We start from the raw sequence: 12,111 nt of genomic DNA on the forward strand, positions 1-12,111 counted from the left end.
TGTTCATTGTCTTTAATGAGTGCTCCATATCTTCAGTTTTTTTTCGCAGATTTAAAACGAATGGCATTAGCCTCTGCATACTCAACGTGCTTGACATATATAAAGGCAAAAGCCATGTACGTTTCTCTTGAGTGCATGACAGTTTGCCATTAATTCGTACCCACACTTCTGCTTAAAACAAGACACTTGCTATGTGCGAGCAACATTCGCCCAATCCGGCCGTACAACCAGCACAGTGGGCAGAAAGAACTACCCCATCTTCAGTCGTCATGACCCACAGCTGGACAAGTGGGTCCTTCATCCATTGAGAATGCCTAACTTTCGCAACCAAACCATATATCCTGTTTATAATTCAACCAAGAACGCTATTAATAAATCCAGAAACCACATGATTGTCGGCTTGAAGGCTTCGAAATGCTTTGAACTGGTTTTTTGTGTAAACGCTTGTGTCTAGAACAAGATATGAAAGAATGTCACAAGATTCAATGGGTGGTAGACTTTCTGGACTGAACTTTTGAGCAGGAATGGGCAGCGGCTCTATTCCAATCTTTTTTTATCTTCTCCTGGTAGCGACTTTTCACATCTTTGAGTTTACCTGCATATGCCGATAGCATTAGTTTCATGTTTACATCGTTACATCGCCTCGTATTGAAAACACGTGTGACGTCATGCGAACATGCAGTATTTTCAGGTAGGCAATAGTGTATTTCATTGTTTTAATGTTTTTACAGTTTTATTTGACAATGTGGTTGCTATAGAAATGTCTCGGAGAATATATTGTTTATCTTTGTGAATGTATACTTAGCTGTAGTGTCCCTGTAATATGGAAGCAAATAACCACATGTGCAACCAATTGTAATCAGGAGTATTTTGTTTGTATATTTTGTTTCAGTTTTACAAAAAAGAAAGGATGCAGTGAGAAAGCTGGATAAACAAGGAAGGTAAGTAAAGAACCTTAACTTATGCAAGCCGTAAGTCTTTATTGGATCAACCATGTTAACTATCTGTCTAGTCTGATACTGGAATGTTAGGTGAGGACAATAGTGTGTGTGTGTGTGCGTGTGTGTGTGTGTCTCTCTCTCTCTCTCGGCCCTGTGATGGACTGGCGGCCTGTCCGGGGTGTCTCTCCGCCTGCCACCCAATAACTGATGAGATAGGCCTCCTCCATCCCACGACCCCGGTTGGATAATGGATGGATGAATAATAAAGTAGTGGGAGAGTGAACTCAGAGATAATTCCTCTCAGTGCTATTTTGGCCCACAGTTTGACTCCTCTGGTATATTTTCAAAGGAAGTGGTTTAACTGGAGTTTTGTTGTCCCTTGAGCTAAATGGTTTAGTGCTACATCGTCAAAATACTTATTCAGAGAATTTAATATTGGTTCAACGGCGAGGTTTTACGTCGACATGGTGTAAATACCACCTCAAAGATTGTTTCCACCCTCCCCCAAAATATTCCAGTGAAAGCCCAGGTTTACGTGACACTGTCCCACGGTGGCGCAAGAGTCCACTCAACAGCCTCGGAGTTTCCTCCATACTGTAATCCTGCATGCACGTCGGCTGCCATTAGTTTGACATTCTGGGAATGTATCGGTGCACCGAGCTTTCCCCGCTTTGCATGACAAATGGGCCCTATCATCTTGTCTCTGCAGAAGGGGACCCCCTAGGCTGCTGGCAGAACCGGCTCTGGTAATGCCCACTCAGCATTTTTTCACCACGATGAATTCCCCTGTCCGGCTGCAGAGCTACAAAAAAAAAAAATCAATTGACACGCACAGCACCAACTTCCCGATCTAAAAGAACCAATCAATCTCAGATGCAAGGATGAGAGTGAAAACGATATACATTTGGACAAGTCTTTTGGCGTTGGCGTTTCGGGGGGGAGGGGGGGGGAAATCTCTGGTATTTAGATGAGTGAATAAATTGGTCCTGTGATGGACTGGTGACCTGTCCAGGGTGTCTCCCCACCTGCTGCCCAGTGACTGCTGGGATAGGCTCCAGCATCCCCGTGACCCTGAGTAAGGATCAGCAGTTTGGATAATGGATGGCTGGATGGAATAAATTGGTATAAGGGTCTGTTTTGCTGTCTTGAAATCTGTTTCGTTTGTTCTTGCAGCCCTTGCAGCACAACGATTAGGGTGACCGGCTCAACCTGGGCAAGGGGTTCAAATCTCCTTGTGACTGAGCTGAGAATGGCTTTAAAGCTGACATGCAACAAGGCTCATTCTCACAGTGGTGCCCAGCTCAAAATATGCGCTGTAATGATATTGTAACTTTTTGTGCAAAACCCTCCCCAAATGGTAGATTAAACGGTGCTTCAGTAATTAAATTGGCTGCCTACAAAATGGCATCTGGCCCCCGGTTGCTGCAGGTGTAATATATCAAAACATCCGCTGGCTTTTTGTGAAAGTATCACGCAGTCTTGACACTTGGCCCACATGGGCTTAAAAGCCACTCAGCATCTCAACAACAGTCTGTAGTTGTGAATCACAAAGATCCTCCAACACAAAACAGAACACACTAGCACACACTTTGTGTGCTAGTGTGTTCTGTTAAACTTAACCAGAGTTTCACGGAATACTGTATTGTGTGACGCTCGACCAAAAGAAAAGGGGGGGGGGAGGGCATACATCATAAAAATGCTCAAAAGTGAACACATTCAGGGGGCTGCAGGCTCGCAGGGGTCTGCACACACAAAGGGACACTTGTCTATCCGCTGAAAAGACCAGGCGTTGCCTAGTAACAGCTGGACCGAGGTGAGTGCAAAGTGGTTTTATGGTAATGCTGAAGGTGTTTATTATGGTCCATCTTGATGGGACTGCTGGCGAGGAATTTACTGAGCAAATGAGCCAATATTCTGAAGAATGTAAGTTGTACTACAATGAATGAGCTGAAGAGAAAGGGGATGAGCTTTTCTGTTCTTTTTCTTTTTCTTTTTTTTTTTTGGAATGCCACTTGACTGATTGTTTGTTTGATTTCCCCGCCCCCCCTTTTTCTTCCCAATCATATCTGGCCAATTACCCCACTCATCCAAGCCGTCCCGGTCGCTGATCCGACCCGTCTGCAGATCCAGGGAGGGCTGCAGACTACCACATGCCTCCTCCGATACATGTGGAGGTTGCCAGCCGCTTCTTTTCACCTGACAGTGAGGAGTTTCCCCAGGGGGACATAGCGCGTGGGAGGATCACGCTATTCCCCCCAAGCCCCCCCCCGAAACAGGCACCCTGACAGACCAGAGGAGGCGCTAGTGCAGCAACCAGGACACATACCCATATCTGGCTTCCCATCTGCAGACACGACCAATTGTGTCTAGGGATGCCTGACCAAGCCGGACGTAACATGGGGAATCGAACTGGCGAGCCCCGTGTTGGTATGCAATGGAATAGACCGCTATGCTACCCGGACGCCCCAATTTCCTCTTTTTTTGTGAGGGGACAATCTTTTGTTATTTTTTTGACAGTACAAGACACAGGGGATTCACTTGCTGTGACAGAGGACACCATGTCATCATCTCATTCAGCAAAGTGCTGCCAGTGGACTGAAACATCTGGGTTGATCTGAGACCCCAGAATGGACTGCTATGCAACAAACAATCAAACAGTCATTCAGTGTGGTTATCAGAGTCAGTGACTGTGATTGTAAGGATATTGGTGTCAGGTTCTTTAATAACCAAACTGCGCATGAACATGACTGTATTAAACTCTAAAATGAGAACTGACAGCTACTACTACTACTACTACTACTACTACTACTACTACTACTTTCGGCTCCTCCCGTTAGGGGTCGCCACAAGTGGATCATCCGTTTCCATCTCTTCCTGTCCTCTGCATCTTGCTCTGTCACACCAGCCAACTGCATGTCCTCCCTCACCACATCCATAAACCTCCTCTTTGGCCTTCCTCTTCTCCTCTTCCCTGGCAGCTCCATGTTCAGCATCCTTCTCCCAATATAGCCAGTATCTCTCCTCCACACATGTCCAAACCATCTCAATCTTGCCTCGCTTGCTTTGTCTCCAAACCGTCCAACCTGACCGGTCCCTCTAATATACTCGTTCTTAATCCTGTCCTTCTTCGTCATTCCCAATGAAAATCTTAGCATCTTCAACTCTGCCACCTCCAGCTCCACCTCCTGTCTTTTCAGCAGTGCCACTGTGCCCCAAACCACATAACATGGCTGGTCTCACAACCATCTTGTAAACCTTCCCTTTAACTTTTAAAATGGGAACTGACAACTCCTTTTCAAAAAAACCTGTTCTAGATCTGTGACTCCAGCAAAAAATAAAAAATAAATGCAAAGGTAAACGAGCCTTTACATTGTTTTTAGCATTACTGCTCCCTGGCTAATAGACCTAGCCTGCATCTAATGTTCACAAACTTTCACTTCACCAAGCATCAAAAACACTTCTGTAATTTACCACCAGCATCAGTGCTTACTGGGCTATGGTAAGAAGTGCTCTGTAAAGGCCACATAGCGTCCACTAAATAATCCAAAGTTTAAAACTTACATGGTTACTATACTGTTGGTGATCGCAGCATTATGCAATCCAGAGCTTGATGGCTTGTGCTTACACGTTGCCATCTCATGGATGTGCGTTATGCCATACACGAGAACCAATATAAAAACAATAACATGCCTTAAAAATCCCCAAATACAGATGCAAGAACTGCCGGTCCAGCATAGAAAAAACCCCAAAACAAAACAAGCCTGTTCATACAGATCAGTCATCATAGTTCAGACTCTCTTACAAGAGTGCAAAATAAAGGACTCAAATGACAGTTGGTCAAATAACAATCAAATTACATAAAGTACAATTTGCCCTCTGTACAATGTTTGATCAACTGTGCCAAAAAAATTCCCAAATGTAAAATCATTTTGCCATTTCACAAACATATTTACTAAGTAACTTAATAAATACCAGGCACATTTACACAGTAATCAGTTTTGTTTTTTTATGGTATGTGTATTGGGATTAGGTAGATTTATCCCAGATCTGTCTTTAGGGGCCAAAACGTGTCTCGTCTTTCCAGACAGTTGCTTGTGGGCTTGTTGCATGCTGTGTCCTCATGGGACCAAATAGTAGCTTATTGAGTGAGTGTGTGTTTAATTTTATTAAATATTTCCCATTGACATGGTTTTTATTATACAGTTAGTGTAATTCTCTTTCATTTTAACAAATTAGTCTTTAGAAAACCAGAAAGTTCACTGTGAACCAAATGTGTATTTCCTTCTGGAGCTGACACTTCTTCTCCTGGATCGCCACCTTGCCACGGTAGAGATGCTTGCATGTACCAGTGATCCCAAGCGCTGTGCCGCCTGGAGCTTGGCTCCTGGTGGGGTCACCCAAGGTGGATAGGTCAAGGGGGAGGTTCCAGTTGAAGCGCGATCCAACAAAGACGTCAACGGTGGAACAGGTGGAAGATTTCTTCAGGTCACAATGGCAGTGAAGGTGGATGAAGGCTGCAACAGAGGGTGGTCCCCAGTCATCTTGGTTCTCCATGCCATTGGACTCTGGTCACCCCCTGCCAAGGACCGTGTGGTGGCTGCAGGAGCATCAGCCACTCCACGTAAAAAGCTGTCACGCACAGGCGTCCTCCCATCATGTGGCTCCAGGATCAACCTCTACGACCACCTGAAGACCCAGAAGGACCCAGAAGGAGGACAGTCATACCCGACCCCAAGTGACCACCGATGATGATGATAGCCGACACTGCTATCCTTCACTGACTAAGCTGATGGGGTCAAACTTATCATTAGCTGCTATCCTTAATGTTCCTCCAGTAATAAATCACTATTTTATCCATCTGGATCATGGAGTCAGGTTGCATAATGCTGACGGGCGTCTTTATCATGGTGAGAGATGCTCTCCAGCCTCTGTATACTGCTGTTGAATTTTCTTGGTTAAGACAAGTGGTGCAGCAGCAAGCTCATATGTGTTGGAAACAACTCCAGCAGGAAAAAAAGATGGAGGCGCAACACTGACCGATTGTCCAACAGAAGAGCCACATCGTCTTTACATTTCAAGTGGATAAAATAATACACAATCTTTGGGATTTCGGTTTTAACTAACAGGAAAACGGCAAAGAATCAACAACAACAACAAAAAGTGGACAACCCAAGTGAAATATACAGGGATAACATCATATTGTAACGTGCATGGTTAGCTGGCTGCTAGTTGGCGGGTCTGACCCTTTAGTCTAGCGGTTAGCGATGTCTCCTGCGGTGCGGGCGATACGGGTTCGCTTCCCGGCCGCGGCAGTTCCTGTGGTTGCGTTGTCCCCCGAATTCGCTATAATATGGATCAGTTACTGTAATAATTATAACATCGCATGCTGTTTTGCAGTGCAATTCCATCAGTTCATTTATTAATACATGGATATATTTTCAAGTTTGAGAGACATACTTCTTTACAGCCGGTCGGTTTTGTGATCCACAAACAAACCATTGAAGTACTCCCTCACAGAGCCGTAGCCCGTGCGGAAGTTATGTACAACAAATACCGTATTGTCCTCTCTTTTGTCTCTCATTGTCTGGCCATAAAACGTTTACTTTGTATTTTTATGTTCAAGTTGTAACCGGTTATTTTCTTGAGGATGTGCACATCCTTAATAGGAAGGAGCACTGGTTTGAACGGGGAGTCAAAGAGGCCATCTATATGAAGAGGGAATGACCATCCCTGAACTGAGAGGCGCGCGGGGGGCGGCTAAGAGTACATCTGTCACCATCTTATAACGCTGTGATTGCAGCTATTCCCCGATCCTCTGTGAACGGTACACATGACCATTGTAACTCTAGTTAATGATCACACCCATATTTGCATATGAAACTGTTCGTTGGTTTCAGTCATTATGCAGCTGTATTGTTTATAAGGGTGGGGATACCTGCAGTCAGTTTAGACTTGAAGAGGTCACTTAGCAGTGTTTCCTAACCCAGTCCTCAAGAACCCTTTAGTCTAGCGGTTAGCGATGTCTCCTGCGGTGCGGGCGATACGGGTTCGCTTCCCGGCCGCGGCAGTTCCTGTGGTTGCGTTGTCCCCCGAATTCGCTATAATATGGATCAGTTACTGTAATAATTATAACATCGCATGCTGTTTTGCAGTGCAATTCCATCAGTTCATTTATTAATACATGGATATATTTTCAAGTTTGAGAGACATACTTCTTTACAGCCGGTCGGTTTTGTGATCCACAAACAAACCATTGAAGTACTCCCTCACAGAGCCGTAGCCCGTGCGGAAGTTATGTACAACAAATACCGTATTGTCCTCTCTTTTGTCTCTCATTGTCTGGCCATAAAACGTTTACTTTGTATTTTTATGTTCAAGTTGTAACCGGTTATTTTCTTGCCCGGTGCGGGATTCGATACGGAGTTTGCTGCACCACAAGGCGACGTCACTAACCGCTCGGCTAAAGGGCCAGTCCCGCTAGCTAGGGGCTAACGTGTTTTATTAGTAGTTTACAGTCGTCACCCGCCCCGGAAGCGCGCCCTCGCGCTTTGTTATTCCCGCGCTCCGAAGAGACTTCTGAGGATCGGCACATTTCCGGATCCCACCGCTGCCACCAATGTAACCGGTTATTTTCTTTCCCGGTGCGGGATTCGATACGGGTGTACTGCACCACAAGGCGACATCACTAACCGCTCGGCTAACGTGTCTTATTAGTAGTTTACAAAGTTCTCTCATAAATATTTACAGCTACACAGTTCATAAAAATCAGTAATAGTAAGAGAAGGCCCGTTCTGTAGTTAATCCGTAGCCTCATGCTAACCGCTAGTATGAGAATGGGAATTGCAACGCAAATTAGCCCCAAGCTAGCAGCTAGCGCGGCGATGGAGGTTATAATGGAAGTTAGCCTGAAGCTAAACGCATCAGTTTTTTTCATCTTTTCATGGTTGTGTGTACAAATAGTGGCTGTATTAGTCTTTTTGAGTTTTATATGGAGTTGCCATGTATTTTATCTGTATGTTTAGTGTGCCGAGCTAGCAGGCTGGACACTAGATGTTAGCAGGGGCAGAACACCACAAAGACGGCCTTCTCCACTGAGGTCAGCATATCATCTTATCGGACTTGATAAACAAAGAAACTTGTATTTTTTCAGAAAAAAAGTTGATAAAGTTCACTGACAAGAAACATTATTAAAAGGCTTGATATACTATTTCTTTATACGATATTACTGGCCGATATTATCTCTGAAACATACTGCAGTATTTAGCGGCGCATCCACCCGTGAACCAGGACTCCCCCGCCTCACAAATCCCAATTTCACCCCTGCACAGATGTTCCAAGGGATTTGTAGTTGGTGTATATATTACATCATACCAAAATAAGTTACGCACATGAAAGATATGCGCACACACACCTGCATGAGTTACCCCACAACGAAGTACATTATTTAGCAATTAGAGGGTTATCGCTTTAAATGTTGGATGAATCAGTGAAGAAAACAGCCTTGAAACTGCAGGAAATGTACCCAGATTAGCTTATGTGGCTAATGTGAAATTAAACATGGCTCATGGCAATGCCCCACATCCTGTTTTATATCAACTTCTAATTGGCAGAAAAGGTGAAAAAGTCATTCCATTCGTGCTGATACCTGCTTACCTATTCTGTTATTTTTGTGAGAATATTATCATTTCATCCCCTTAGGCACCTTATATGAAAATGTACAGTACTATTTTCCAAGTCTGGCAGTATATTTACTATGAAAGCAGTCCTTGCAGCCTCCGGCAATAGCTCTGTAGCAGCAAATAATTAGTGCCGATAGTCCGAAAGTTATTTTCTATGTGACGATGTGTTGTATCAAATACCATTAAAATACCCACCCTCAGGCTTTGGCTTTTCGTGTGGAGCAGAATACAGGCAGGTTAGGAGATGGAGCCATCGTGCTGTCAAATGGTTTTAGGAAACAGCTGGGTTTCCAAGTAGTGTTCTTGGGCTAGGCACTAAACTCTTACCTTCTCACTCATTCTGCATGTTTTCATTAATATATATGAGAGAGCGACGGTGGCCAAGCTGTGCCAGCCAGAAACCTTGTATCCTGTAAACCCCCTTAAGCAAGACACCAAGCCCCTACCTACTCACTCATTCTGCATTGCCACGGATATAGAGCATCAGCTAAAATATAAATTCAAATGGTGGCGGAGGTGAACCTATTTGCATTTTCACCCTACAGGTACTAGATTATGCCGGAATACAGTCATGTGGGGTTTTTTTGTGTTTTTTTTGTTGTTTTTTTGTAGTTTACCAATGAGGTTCATGTGGAGGTGAACATTTGTAATGCTCCACCATTCCCTCTGAATATTTCCTCTGCTTTCTCCCACGGTGATGGTTGAAGTGATACATTAATTTCACCTGATTCTAAGGCTGACATAAACATGCACAACTTTTTTCATATAACTTGTTTTTATGCATCTGCGATGCCGCAGAGTGCTCACTGAAATGCAACTTAAAGTTGTGTGTGTGTGAACCGGTTGCAGAAAGTACAGTATGACTGAGCTTCTTATCTCCCCCAGACAGTAGCTGGGAGGGGATTATGCATTTGGTCGTGTGTATGTGTTTGTCCGCGGCTAATCTCGCATACTACTGGACCTATCGGCCTAGAATCTTTTGTGCACAGTTATGAATGTATGATGAAGAACCTCTCGTGGTTGCGATGATTCTAAACATTCGAAACGTGTTTGTTCTCGCTGCCGTTGCACCCTCTTCATTCACTCTCTAGCTCGCTTGACCAGTATTGCTTTCTGTTGCTGCCCGATCCGAGTCAACCGTGTGCATGCACGACTCATCTACATCTGGAGTCAGATCAGGCAGCGAGAGTTTCACAACCAGCATTGTGTATTCGGGTATGAGTCTTGAGAATAACCGAGAAGTCGATCATATTTCACAAACCAGCAAATCATTCACTGCTGATGTCAGCATAGGATAACCGGAGCAACACTGGATGGGCCAAAAATAATTCACCTTATTCACTTCGCTGCCATGCAGAAGTGTCATAGCCTCCAATGTTAAAACTCCGCTGTAAAAATACAAATTCAAGAGTGGCATTAATCACAGTCACAGCTGGAAATCACCTCAGCAGCCACAACAAAACATTTCCCATGGCTGAGCTATGTTGTCTTACTGTTGGTTTATAAATGAAAGTCAAAGGGGACTCACATTTCAGTCTCTAAATGCTTCGCTCAACTAGACTGAGGACGACAACAACAACAACAGCAGCTGTTGTTGTCTTCATTGCCATGACTTGTACATGGTGGAAACAAAACAGACACTGGCCGAGAGGATGGCGCAACACAGAAGAGCTAATGCGTCAGGCCAGGACTCCACAGTCTACACCATCTATAGGCCAGTGGCCACTATTTCAAGGATGAGGATGTGCACATCCTTAATAGGAAGGAGCACTGGTTTGAACGGGGAGTCAAAGAGGCCATCTATATGAAGAGGGAATGACCATCCCTGAACTGAGAGGCGCGCGGGGGGCGGCTAAGAGTACATCTGTCACCATCTTATAACGCTGTGATTGCAGCTATTCCCCGATCCTCTGTGAACGGTACACATGACCATTGTAACTCTAGTTAATGATCACACCCATATTTGCATATGAAACTGTTCGTTGGTTTCAGTCATTATGCAGCTGTATTGTTTATAAGGGTGGGGATACCTGCAGTCAGTTTAGACTTGAAGAGGTCACTTAGCAGTGTTTCCTAACCCAGTCCTCAAGAACCCCCTATCCTGCAGATTTTCATTGTAACCCTGCATAGGTAGTCCTGCTTGTACTTAGTCATTTCATAGTACTTAATTATGCAACGTGTGCAAAATCTGACATTCATTGCTGACTGGTTGAATAACTACAAACAGGTACCTATTCAGGGTTGCAAAGGCAATCTGCAGGATAGGGGGTCCTTGAGGACTGGGTTGGGGAAACGCTGCCTTAGATGAGTGATGAAACGTATCTGTCAATAAACGTTGTGTCCAGATGAACTGACGACCTTCTTTGAACCAGCTTACATTACCTTGATATTAACCAACAGCTACACATGAATCTTTTCTTTTGTCATCCATCATGGAGTAAAAAAAAATGTTGTGCATAGTTAGATTACATTTGAAGTACTTCAAGTCAAGTTCGTCAAGTTCATCAAGTCAAGGATGAACCCGTGGAACTCAAAACTTACTGATGCAACCAAGCTGAGCAAATAGTTTTATCGTGCAACACTGGCAGAAGACAATTCACATCTGTATAATTGATTCAAGACGGAAGAAGGTTCGTGACAATGACTCTTGCAAATTGCTTTCTATGGATGTGTTTGCTAAATGAGTAAATGTAATCTAAAAAAAAAAAGAACTTCGCCTATTTCAAGGTAATCTATCAAGATCTTTCCCTTTAAGAAAATTATGGTTTTAAGACTCACTTTCAAAATTAATTGACATTTTATCCCATCTATCACCAGTTGCTACAGATACACATGACAAAGCCATCTTTGCATTATTAGATAAAAACAACTCTCTCTCTGCCTACCAAAATCATCCATGTTTCATTTCAGACTCATGGTATGATGATACCTTACCACACCTTACCATTTTTAAAATCAAAGAATTCTTCATACCCCCGAAACAACGGACCGCCCCGCCTTCCTACCGTATTCAATAGAGAGAAAGAAGAAGTGGTTCACAGACGCTGTCAGTATGACTCTTAAGTTATCTGCAGAGTGAAGCCTGTCCGTTCACCCCATCTCAGGAATCAGGAGTCAGGAACATTTATTTGCCATTTCATGCCATGCACTTGCGCACATGAAATGAAGCGAAATACTGTTCCCACAGCAGTGCAACACAAAGACAAAAACACATCCAAACTACATTAACACATACATCCAAACTACCAAAAAAAAAACTACAAAAACACATATTTCCAACATATACATAAAAAAAATCACTGTCCAAGAGAGCGAATGCCAGGATGAATGCTGGTCTGCATGGGCTAGCAGTTAGCTTAGCCTGCCCCGCTTCCGCGTCCTGTCAGACCGCCCTCAGTGTTTCCTCCTCGGGCGCAGCTCCAGGCAGGGCTGTGGTCCCTGGGCCAACCAGATGCAGCAGACCAGGCTCCCCTAGCCGATCCAACAACCGC

Source organism: Lampris incognitus, chromosome 17 (genome assembly GCF_029633865.1).
Source record: "Lampris incognitus isolate fLamInc1 chromosome 17, fLamInc1.hap2, whole genome shotgun sequence".
NCBI lineage: Eukaryota > Metazoa > Chordata > Actinopteri > Lampriformes > Lampridae > Lampris > Lampris incognitus.